This window comes from Mesoplodon mirus, assembly GCF_964341445.2.
Source record: "Mesoplodon mirus genome assembly, chromosome: 13".
NCBI classification, from domain to species: Eukaryota; Metazoa; Chordata; class Mammalia; order Artiodactyla; family Ziphiidae; genus Mesoplodon; species Mesoplodon mirus.
In genome coordinates, this window is record NC_138989.1 from 36,459,407 (window position 1) to 36,472,439 (window position 13,033).

Consider the following 13,033-nt stretch of genomic DNA (forward strand, 5'->3'; position numbering starts at 1 on the left):
TTCCCAAGTACTGTATATATCTGCACCTCCTCTCATAATACGTCTCTAATAGTTACTAGGGACCACATCTTCCCCAGGAGAAGGGAAAAACAGAGATGTATCAACATAAGGATTGCATTTGGTAGGTAGTGGGTTAGCAACTATTGATATGTCTACCCTTGAAAAATACCATCTTATATACTCCCTCCATCTCTCTGGGCCATTGAGAACCATTGCCCTTACACAGAAGGAAGCTTCACAGATAGATATGTGCTATTGGGAAGTTGGGTGGGAGGAAAGCACTTGATTGAATAGGCTTCTACAGCTATGTGGAACCAAGGCTTGAAGATCTCTTATGTCCAGGATGCTGTGCATTTCACAATAAGGAAAATGGTGTCTGGGAGAGGAAGTACTACAGAGGGGGGTTGCTAGATAGAGAGAAGTGGGAGATGGTGGAGACCTCAGAGAATCAGAATTCTCGTAAAGGAACCAGAGTACTAACTAGAGAACAGAATGATTTGGTGGAAAATTTGTGAATTATTAAACAAGGCTGAAACCATGAATGAAGGAGAAGAAAGTATGTGACCATGTACACTGTAGAATGTTTACCTAATTTAATAAGAAATTAGAGATGAGAAATGGACAGAAGATTATTGTATAAACAGGTGATAGTAAACTGTAAGTAGGTAGACAATCCTTAGTGGAAAAGTATATGCCATGTTTTACATTCATCCACTCATTCACGTATCATTATTATTATTGTTATTATTATTTATTATTTAATTCCAGAGGGTATGAAGGAATAAGACATTCCTTACTCTGCATATGCTATATGGTTGAGAAGAAATACACAATTAACCTTTAGTCTGTGCTATGTTTTAGAAGTTGGAAACAGAAAATAGCTTCACAAAGAAGACATTTTAGTTTGGCTTAGACTTTCATGTTGGTTTATTTTATTTTTTTCAAGTGAGGATGGTGAGAAATGTTTTTGATGCCAAGAGAACAATATGATTAAAGTCACAAAGGTACGAAAGTATATGACATGCTCAGGAAACCACAAAATCCCAGCATGGCTGTGGAATAGAATTTATTGGAAAAGATAATGAGAGCTCGGTCTGGACATACAGGTTGGAGCCAAATGGTGAAGGGCATTATAGGACATCCAAGAAGTTCAGACGTTACCTTATGTAATAAGGGAGGCCTCTGAAGTTTATTTGCTTGTTTTATTTTTGTTTTGTTTTAACCCAAGTCAAAATTGTTTTTTTCTAATGAATACAAGAGCAACTTACATGCATTATATCCCAGAAAGATAGCCACTGCTGATACAGTTTATACCCTCTCAGTATTTATATTAATTTATATAGAAAAATAGATAATGGTAGGTCCCAAGTTCCCCTCACTGAGAAGTGCAGCCTTGGTAGAACCACGTGGCCCCACCGCTTGCTATTTGTAATTGAGTAGATGGGGGTAAACACACACACAAAGTCATATAACATGTAAGGGATATATATAAAGTACACTTGTAGTTTTGAGGGAGGGAGATACTGCTTCGGGCTGGAGGAATCAGGGTAAGCTTTGTGGGGAAGGTAGCATGAAATATGGACTGATTCATAAAATTCTTTATGTCGAGCTCATGCCAATATCTTTAGTGTTGCTCCAGTTTCAGTACATGTGCTGAGGAAGTGAAGCCTTAATATCCAATGAATGGTCATGTCTGTCCTCTGCAATGGATGTTCTAAAATTTAAGTAAGAAATAGGTCTCAAATTGTACCTACTTATCACTCACTCTTTAGAATTCACACTTATATGCCAATCAGTACAATCTCTCATCATTTATGAATGAGGAGTTAGTGAGTTACTCAGGGTTACACAAGTAGTCAGAGATAGGACTAGGCTTGTATTATAGAATTCATGCCATCCTATCCATTTAGAGCCTCTTAAAAAAGGATTGCAAGATCCACTGAAATAGAAAGGGTAGTAAGTAAAATGTAACTATTGTTAAAGCAAAATTTTTCAAAAGATTGAAAAACATAATTTTCATACAAATATAACATGAGCGTATGTCCAAGATTGTATTGAATTCATTACATTAATGAGACATTAAGATGGTTAAACTAGTCTAAAGAGCATTTGAGAAGCTATTTAAAGGCAGGGAGGCGGAAGGGTAAGCTGTGACAAAGCGAGAGATTGGCATGGACATATATACACTACCAAATGTAAGGTAGATAGCTAGTGGGAAGCAGCTGCATAGCACAGGGAGATCAGCTCGGTGCTTTGTGACCACCTAGAGGGGTGGGATAGGGAGGGTGGGAGGGAGGGAGACGCAAGAGGGAAGAGATATGGGAACATATGTATATGTATAACTGATTCACTTTGTTATAAAGCAGAAACTAACACACCATTGTAAAGCAATTATACTCCAATAAAGATGTAAAAAAAAAAAAAGAAGTAAAGGCAGATTAGGAAGGGAATGTTAAAATAAGATAGCTGAGTTTGATAGAACACAGGTTACAATAAACTATAATTTGGGGGTTTATCTGTCATATCAAAGTGAAAATATTTGCCTCGCCACCAGAAAGAAATCTTCAAATTAACCTCTACTCCAGTGAAGTTGTAAAATAGTCCAGATAGTATAAAGTTAATCGAAGGTACAAGCCCCTCACTGAGAGAATACCTAGTAAAATTGCCCTATTTTCAAGTTCCAGATTTATAAAGCTTCATAACTTTGACCTCAGATATCGTTTCTGAAAATTATATTAATATGTTCATTTATCTCTAGTACAGAACCTTTCAAATATAAATAGTCATCCTTCTGGAAACAAATACTATTGAAAGGCCACAGACTCATGTTTTATTTTCTTGGATCTTAATGCTGCTATAAGAATCACAGCTCTAGCAAAATGTGTTTGAGAACTTGTTAGAATAAATTCTGTATTCTGCATTTATATTTAGTCAGAAGGCTGAAGACAGATCTCTAACAAACAACATAATGAATAAGTTAGAACTAGTTGAGCTTCCTATCGACAAGAATTATTTGACTGTTTCTCAATGGACCAAAGAACTGAGTATGAGTTCCTTGCAATGGAATATACACTTTTGAAACCTGGGGTCTCCTTCACCTCATTCATTCACCAGTATTTCTCTATCAAACATTTTTTTTAATTCCTAAGAGCTACTTGCTGTGGAAGATATTAACATTTATAAGAGATTTTATCATTCCTTAATGAGAATGCTTTAAAATTGTTGCAGGGGCTTACCTGGTGGCGCAGTGGTTGAGAGTCCACCTGCCGATGGAGGGGACACAGGTTCGTGTCCCGGTCTGGGAAGATCCCACATGCCGCGGAGCAGCTAGGCCCGTGAGCCATGACCGCTGAGCCTGCGCATCTGGAGCCTGTGCTCCGCAATGGGAGAGGCCACAACAGTGAGAGGCCCACGTACCGCAAAAAAAAAAAAAAAAGCTTGCAAATGGTATTACTGTGCGTTTGACACCTTCAGTTACCTACTTGGTGGCATTTCCATATTTTCATTCCCTCAGCTTTCCTCAGAGGAAGATGAAGCTATAGTCTCCTCTCAGATGTGGAACCACATCAAAAGGGATAACGAAATAGCTGGAGATGAGTTTTTTTGAACAGTAGTGTTGTTCCTGTGTAACTGATGTTCTAAAATTTAAGTAAGATATTAGTCTTAAATTCTACCTATAGGAAGCTACTTAGGACTTACACTTCAGAACATACTCTTTTTTTTTTTTTTTTTTTTTTTTTTTTTTTTCTTTTTTTCTTTTTTTGCGGTATGCGGGCCTCTCACTGTTGTGGCCTCTCCCGCTGTGGAGCACAGGCTCCGGATGCGCAGGCCCAGCGGCCATGGCTCACGGGCCCAGCCGCTCTGCGGCATATGGGATCCTCCCAGACCGGGGCACGAACCCGTATCCCCTGCATCGGCAGGCGGACTCTCAACGACTGCGCCACCAGGGAGGCCCCAGAACATACTCTTATATAGCAATGAGTAGAATCTCACCATCTATGGATGGGGAGTTATGACTTACTTAGGGTCACATAAGAGATCACAGAAGAAACTATAAAAGGATACCGTTCAAGCAAAAGTATAAATGACTATAGTGTAAGCTCCATGAGGGCATGGATTTTTGTCTTTTTTGTTCCCTGTCGTATCCTTAACACCTAAACAAGAATTATTTTACTGCTTCTCAAATGCACAGCACATAGTTAACACTCCAAAAATATTTTCACAAATACATTACATCACATCAAGACTAAGATTCATCCAACATGTGAAAATCAAAGTTAATATATACTAGGTCAATATGCAAAATATAGAATGGTAAATGTCCATTCAGCCCCTGAAATCAAGCAATAGGCATCTAATTTCGGAATAGTATATGCATATTATGACATTTTATTTTAATGTAGTTAAATTAATATATTTAGTACCATTTTAATGATTAGTGGCTCCATTGTATTAATCATAGTAAATATATTTTGCTTGGGTTATTTCACAGTGAAACTGAAAGAATTGTTAGATCGCCAATCAATGCAGTTGACTGCAATTTCTTCATGACACAGGATGCTCTGACAGAATATTTTCTTTTTTAATTTGCCAGAATGAAATATGCTAAAAAAAAGAATCACCTTGGAACCCCCCTGAGTGATGAACGTGAGTTTTTCCAGAGGCATTGAGTTTGCTTTCTTTCAGAGAGTCCTTTGGAAGCCTCACCTTCCAAGTAAAGGGGAAGTAATCAGAACCTTAATAGGTGATGCTTTAAAAGAGAAATGTTCTTGACCCCTAGTGGTGGATGTCTCAACAGGGAATCACATCTGAAACCAGCCCTGACTGGTAAGCTGCTAGAGGGCCACCCTGCAAGATGGCAGCACATAAGGACTAGAGTTCAAGCATGGAGCCCTGTGGCCAAAATTAGCACCCAGAGTAGGTAGGTTTGCTTTTACAGAGACATATTGTCATTAGTGCCAAGATTTGGATCGAAGAATGCCAGCGTTAGGAAAAGACAGTATGGGAAGGTGGGTGAACCAGTTCTTAGCAAATGCAGCTGGGTACCCACCTGTGTTCTCTTAGCTCAGACATGGAAGCTGAACACACGCTGAGAGAACACCTTAGTCCTCAGACTTCTTAAAAACTCAGGACCATGGAGTCATCAAAGGAGAATGTTAGAGACATTTTGGTTAATGAGGTAGGTGAAGTCTTGAGTCAATAATTGGAACTATTTTTCAAAAATTTAAGCATTTGCATCTTGAGTTTGTAGATTAGTACATCCAGATTACACTTAGCCATAGTAGATATAGATTACAAAATACAAGATGCTATCAAGAGCAAATGATAGAATAATACTTGAAAATACAAGACACAATAAATAACCAAGTTTATAATTTTCTAAATTGAAAGCATTTAGGTCAACTGAAATTCCATTTGATCACAAAGACTTTATTGAACTCACATATGTGTTAAAATATTTTCTTTAAATATTTTTTATTAGCAAATATTCTACCTGCTACTGTTCTCCACAGTACTGAAAAAGGGGTAGTCGTTCTACAGACTTACATGAAAGTCAAATGACAATGGACAAGACAAAGGAGAAGGAATTTTAATTAAAACTGCTTTTTTGGATTTCCTCCCCATTTAGGTCACCACAGAGCAGTGAGTAAAAAGAGTGGATATATGTATATGTATAACTGAGTCACTTTGCTGAAACTTACACAACATTGTAAAGCAACTATACTCTAATAAAAATGAATTAAAAAATTAAAAGCTGCTTTACTTTGGAAGATTTTGAGCTATGCTAATTTGAATGAGGAATTCATGACTATTTAGTACCAACCCGCCAACAGGTATCTGACTTTGATTTGCTAGGTGAAATGGCTAGAACTATACAAGGCATGAATTACTGAGGGTAACACAAGAACCCACAGTAAGTTAGCTTTCTATAATATATCAATTTTCATGAGCTTGTTGGTCTAAATAATGCTTATTTCTAAGACTAATGTGAGTCATTCATCCCTGCTTAATTTAGCTCTAGTTTCCCATTTTATTTTGAACAGAACTTCTGTACCTTTTTTCTTTTTGACATATCCTTCTAATATCGCCAAACTCCAGAAATCCCAGCTGAGTACTGGCAGCTTTTTACTGCTGTCATTTAACTAAGAATGATGGAGACTTGGACTCATCAGGCTGCTAGCAGTTGGGCACTCTTCCTTTCCCAGCTATTGTATTGTGATCTCCATGAGGTCTGTGACTCTGTCTCAGTGCTTCAGTTTATCATTAACACTTAGCCGGACAAAGAACAACACTTAATAATGATGTGTTGAGAAAATAGATTTATATTATACAAGAACTTGTGTACCTTTGCAAAGTCTTTCTCACTCTAAAAATTATCTTAATTATTTTTACTTGGAAAAGAGCAAAAAAATAAAATAAAATCCATGATTCATTTATTCATTCATTCTCTCTCTCTCTCTCTCTCTCTCTCTCTCTCTCTTTGGTTTCATTTGTAACTAATTTCCATTTTGATATTATTTCTTTTCTTTTATGCTTAATTTGGGTTTAACTTTTCTCTTCTTTTTCTAATTTACTAAGGTAGAAGCTGAGATCTATGATTTGAGACCTTCCTTCTTCTCTAATATAGATGATTAAAATTATAAATTTCTTTCTAAGTTCTGACTTTAGTGGCATTCCACAAATTTTGATAAAAGAATGTTCATTTTCATTCAAGTCAAAATGAAATAACCCATGGGTCAAAGAAGAAGTCAATAGAAGTAAAATATTTTACATATTTCCCATATAGTTGGAGATTTTCCAGGGACATCTTTCTTATTTATTTTTAATTTAATTTCATTTTGGTCAGAGAACATATTATATATGACTTGAATCCTTTTAACTTTAATGAGACCTGTTTTCTGACCTATATTGTGGCATATCTTGGTAAATATTCTATTATTTGTTCATTTTTTTCTTCAAACTTTTTTGTTCCCTCATCTCTCTCCTTTTCTTTGCAAAATCCAATTACATTCACATTAGGCCACTTCATGTTTTCCCACAGTTCACTGATGTAATTTTGTTTCATTCTTTTGTTTTTTTTGTCCTCTGTATTCATTTTGGATAGTTTCTAGAGTGATGTATTCAAGTTTACTAATCTTCTACCATGTCTAATTTTCTGTTAATTCCTTTCAATGTGCTTTTCATTTCATTGTAGTTTAAATTTCTAGACATTTTATTTGAGTCTTTGTTATGTTTTACATGTCTATATTCAACTTTTTAAACATCTTGAACAGGTATAATACTTTTTTTAATGTTTGTTAACTCTAATATTGGTGTCAATACTGGGTTAGTTTTGATTGGTTGATTTTCCCCCTCATTATGGGTCTTTAGATGCCTGGCATCTTTGATTGGATGCCAGACATTGCAAATTTTACTTTTTTGGTTACTAGATATTTTTGAATTTCTCTAAATATTCTTAAACTTTTCAGATTAAACTTTTTCTAAATGTAATTACTTAGAAAGCAATTCCTGTCTTGCTTTTAAGGTTTGTTAGTGTGCCTCAGAGCAGCATATAGTTTAGGGTTAATTTTTCCCTCCGGCTAAGGCAAGATCTTTCTGAATTATCTAATCAATACCTTGTGAATTATGAGGTTTTCCATTCTGTCTGGTGGGACTTGGTACTTTTTGAGGCACTGTGTGGGTGCTGGGTACTTCCACCTCTAATAGCCTTAGATGGTTCTTTCCTTAGCCTTAGTTTGTTTCTACACATGCATAGGCCCATCAGTACTCTGCTGAATACCAATGAGTACCTTCTGAAGAGCTCCAGAGTCACCTCTTTGTACAGGTCTTTCCTCTTCATTACTGTGGGTTGTAAATCATAGATGCCTTGGCCCCCTGTACTGTCGGGTTCACCTCCTTTAATCAGGGAGTCCGCTGGGTTCTGCCTGGGTTCTTCCTCACTCTGCCATGGTCTACAGACTCCAGGCGTTAAGCAGTAGCAATCATGCGGCTTACTTCCTTTGTTTCCCGTCTTTCAGGGTTCACTGCCCTTTGTTGCCTAATGTTCAATATCTTGAAAACCATTGGTTTGTATGTTTCTCTCCATCTCTCTATCTCTGTCTCTTTCTCAATTTCTCCCTACCTCTCTCTCTGGTTTGTTTTTAATAGGAGGAAAAATTCAGACTCTGTTATTCCATCTTGGCCACAGTAGAAGTTTCTTTCTAAGCAAGCAGGACTTTTAAATAATATAAGGAAAGAAGATGGGTTAAACACTCCAAGGCAAATGAGCTCTTATGTAGCATTTTATTGTAAACAATAAATGTGGTCAGGCAATGGCCTCTTAAAGAGTCAGGAGGTTTACTGCTAATGTACTAGACAGAGTACTGCTGCTTCTGTAGACCATGAGAAAGTGGCGTAAATAGATTTACTTAACATCAGTGGATGGATTATTTTATCAGCAAAGTGAAGGAATTAGGCCAATTGACCACTGAGTACTTTTTAATGTTTGCATCAATAAACAGTGTTCTTTATTGTAAGTCCATTTTGCCCAATTTCTTAGTATCACATAATTTCACAAAATATTTATATTAAAATGTTGGAGGATATAACAACTATTTCTTCACTGAACTTTGCCATCATATACTAAACAAAACTGGTATTAACTAATGATTGCTCAGTAATCTTCTATCTTTTGTGTCTATGTGTTGAACACACAAAATACTTAAAATTGAAATCAGATCATTTCAAATATAGAATTCTACAAACATGAACTATCTTGAGGCTGGCAGAAAAATAAATGCAAAAACCTCTCTCGGAGCCCAACTGACCTTTGCTGTTACTGATTTAACAAAATATTTCAATGAAATTCAAGACTGACCTTTCTGTACCACATCTTATGACCGTTTTTCTGCTTAAGGCGTTAATCAGCTCAAGTCTCATTGTGCTGGGAACCTTGGAGAGGAAGAAAAGAAGAAAGGTTTTGTAGAGCAAAGATTGAGGGACAGCACAGAATAAGAAAAAGAAGTGTCAGTATCTGGCAAATAGCTAACTGAAAACAGATATTCTTATTAGAACCTTTTAAACATTCATCCCACCCAAACCTTTCTAATTTTTTTCTCATCTAAAAGTGTGAGCATAGTGCTGGGGAAGTTACTTTGGTATGCTTTTGAAGTCAGAAGAGAATGAAATGATCAAACTTGACAAAAAGGAAGTTGCAGAAAAGTTAATATTAAATAGCAGTGCAGGAAAGTTTTCAGTTAAAAAGTGAACATAGGGCTTCCCTGGTGGCGCAGTGGTTGAGGGCCCGCCTGCCGATTCAGGGGACACAGGTCCGTGCCCCGGTCCAAGAAGACCCCACGTGCCACGGAGTGGCTGGGCTCGTGGGCCATGGTCACTGACATGTCCAGAGCCCGTGCTCCGCAACGGGAGAGGCCATGGCAGTGAGAGGCCCGTGTACCGCAAAGGAAAAAAAAAAGTGAATATAAATAACAGTTTTTGGAAGCAGAGAAATTGAATCATTTTAAACTATTCCTATGTAGCTCTCAGTTCATTCTATTCTAATGATTCATGAATAATAAACAAACAGAATAATTCATTATTCACCATAAGTAATGAATACAATTATTCTTTTTTTTCTCCTCGTCGTCCTTGAGCACAACAGAACAGTGACCATATCGGATCCATCATGTGAGCTGGTATGAGGATTAGTTACCTAATAATTCTCACAAATCATCAGACTTCCTGGGAGCACAGAAGTCCCATTGTTTTCCTACTTAGCCTTTCTTTGCTTCAAAACATTCACCAGCAATTACTCTGTCTTTTTTGTTTGAAATTATGTTTATTTATGTTGATGTTTGCACACTTTTATCACTCCAAATTTCTTGATTTTAAATATTAAATGCTTGGATACATGATGAAACAGAAAAATGGTTTACTCTATGCAATCACTTTAGATCACAAACATAATTTCACCTGAAAATTCCACAAATATCCATATAACTACTTCCTTTTTTTTTTTTTTTTAGAATACAGAAATTTTCTTCTAATTGTAACCTCTTACTATCATTGCTTAGCCAGGATGGAAATTTGGAAGCTTACATGTATATGCTTTCCTGGTTTTATTGGTGTTCTCTGTGCTAAAGTGAATAATCAGTTAAATCTTTAATATACAAATGTGTCAGACCTCACCCTAGGTGCTGGAATATGCAAAAAGAGAAATATACATTTCTTATCCATTAGGAAATGTTAGTCTAGTATTCAGTAATAATGATTAACATGAGTCTTAATTATTGAGTTACTTTTGCCTAATCATAACAGGATGGAGAGATGGGGAGGGGAGGGGCAGAGCCGCAGAAGGAAAGGATCTTTAATAACACACTAAAGAGTTAGGATTCTTGCCAGGTGATAGAGAAGGGTCAGGGATAGAAGGAAATCAATTAGAATGAAGTCTAAAAATATTAATCCAATATATTTGCTGATTGGATAGCGGACGCAGGGAGAGGGAGAGGTATGGGACAATCCCCAGCTATATGGTACAGAGGATCGAGATGATGATGTCACTGATGGAATTATGAAATAAAAGAGGAAAACCTCATTTTAAAGGCAGATGACTTCCGTTTTGTTTATGTTCAACCTGAGTTTTCCGCAGAACTACAAGCAAAAATGTCCCACAGATATTTGATTTAAAAAATTATGCTCCTGGGCTTCCCTGGTGGCACAGTGGTTGAGAGTCCGCCTGCCGATTCAGGGGACACGGGTTCGTGCCCTGGTCCAGGAAGATCCCACATGCCGCGGAGCAGCTGGGCCCATGAGCCATGGCCGCTGAGCCTGCACATCCGGAGCCTGTGCTCCACAACGGGAGAGGCCACAGCAGTGAGAGGCCCACGTACCGCAAAAAAAAAAAAAAAAAAAAAAAAATTATGCTCCTGAGTGAAGTTCAGCAACTCTTGGATTCAGAGCAGCAGCTTTGGAGGGATGAATTATCGTGTTTGAGATGCCTACTTGTTACTCAAATAGAAATGTGGTAGAGAGTGGGATATGTGGGTCTGGAATTTGGGGAGATCAGCTTGATGCTTTGCGATGACCTAGAGAGGTAGGATAGGGAGGGTGGGAGGCAGGCTCAAGAGGGAGGGGACATGGGGTTTTAGGTATGTATATAGCTGATTCACTTTGTTGTACAACAGAAACTAACACAGTATTGTGAAGCAATTATACTCCAATAAAGATCTATTAAAAAAACATGAGGGAGGAAATGGCATTTCAGACATGGAAAAGCTAAAGCTAAACTAAACTAAATTTCTTCCATAGACATTGGCTTAATTATTTAATTGAGAATAAACTCTTGGAAAAAAGAAGGAATAAATCAAGAAAGAAGACAGTCATGATATCCAAAAAAACCACTAGATGAAACAGAGAGGGTAATTAGTTCCTACTGTGGTGAGACAGGTGGGCAGTAGAAGTAGGAGCACCCAATTTAAGCTAGCAGTGGAGGGCGGACGACTCTGGGTGGAAAGTATTCGGTACAGAAAAGGAGGCGCTAGAATATACAAAACTATTGAAAACATGACGGAGTGTTGAACACATTAGTTGGAGGGTTAGTAAATATATGACTGTTTTCCAACTTGACATTGTGTGACATTGAATCTTTAGAAAAGGTTGTAATATTTGTATACAAAGCTTGACTCTGTGGTAAATTCATCATAAAAATGTAAACACTATTTATTGTTTTTATTCTTAGAATCAACCTATAGTTAAATCACAAAATGCAGTGTTATCAACCATGTCAAATCAAAGTAAATGTACAGATGATGAGTTGGAAGTGCAAGAGATGGTGGAAGACAGGGAAGGAAGACTAGCAAATGGAAGATGCTCTCCAGAGGTGATGGGAAAATATATTGAGGTTTAATAATTTTTTTTAAAACTGCAGGTTTCACTGGTGTTGAAAATAATAATTGTGATGGAATTTTACTAGTTAAAGATGGGGTTCAAAGAGCAAAGGTATAATGGTGTAAGTGACCTAGATCTTTATCTATCTCAGAAGCAAATCAGTAAATAATTTTGAAGTCTCACCCATATATACCAGTGCAAGCATAATATGGAAGATATGAAAATACCTACTGGAAAAATTAAAAACAGAAATGCTGAAAATCATTGTCTTTGGGACTTGGGACTAGGAGAGGAGAGGAGTAAGGCAGAGGACTATTTCTTATTATAAAATCTGCTGTTTTTTAATCAAGTGCATCTATTACTTTAATTTTAAAAGCTGTAAAATGTATATGTTAGTTGACAACAGCCCCAAAGGGGTCAATTTTTGAAATTGTGTTAAATCTAATTTATTTAGTTGTTCCTTTACTATTCCACCATTTATTCAACAGTTGCTATGTAGTATTTTAGGGGCTGAGAATATAGCAAAAATAAGACAGGTAAGGTTCCTGCTCCTGCAGGGCTTACATTCTAGATGCTATAAGCAAGAAGGCGGGGGGAGAGGGGGAGAGGGAGAGACAGAGAGAGAGAGAAGGAAAAAGAAAATTTCAAATAATACATGCTATCAAGGAAACTAATTAAGATTAGCATGGTGAGGGTTTATTTTGGATTTGGTGATCAGAGAAGAACTCACTAAGGTAAGGATACGGCTTCGGTGTTGAGATCTGAGAACCCAGTGAAATGAAGACCAAGGAGCAGAACCCTATAGGAGTATATGTATTTTCTTTTAACAAGAGATGAATATATACTCTCTTTTCATGTGATATGTTTTTGTTATATAATCACTAAAGGAGGTGTGTTGTTTACCTCATAGTAATTCCTAATATACATAAATATATCTCTTTACATTTAGGTAGGTGATGATGTTCTTAACTGATAAAAAAAAACCATTAAATGAAGTGATTGAATATGACATTGAAGAAAACCTAACCTACCTTTACAAAAAGAAAACAAAAAACAAAAACCCCACACACATTATGATGCAGCCTCATGGTCATACATAAAATGGGGCAAATGATTCTATTAATGGTTATTGATGTGTGAATGAGATGTAACATCTTTAAGTATGAGT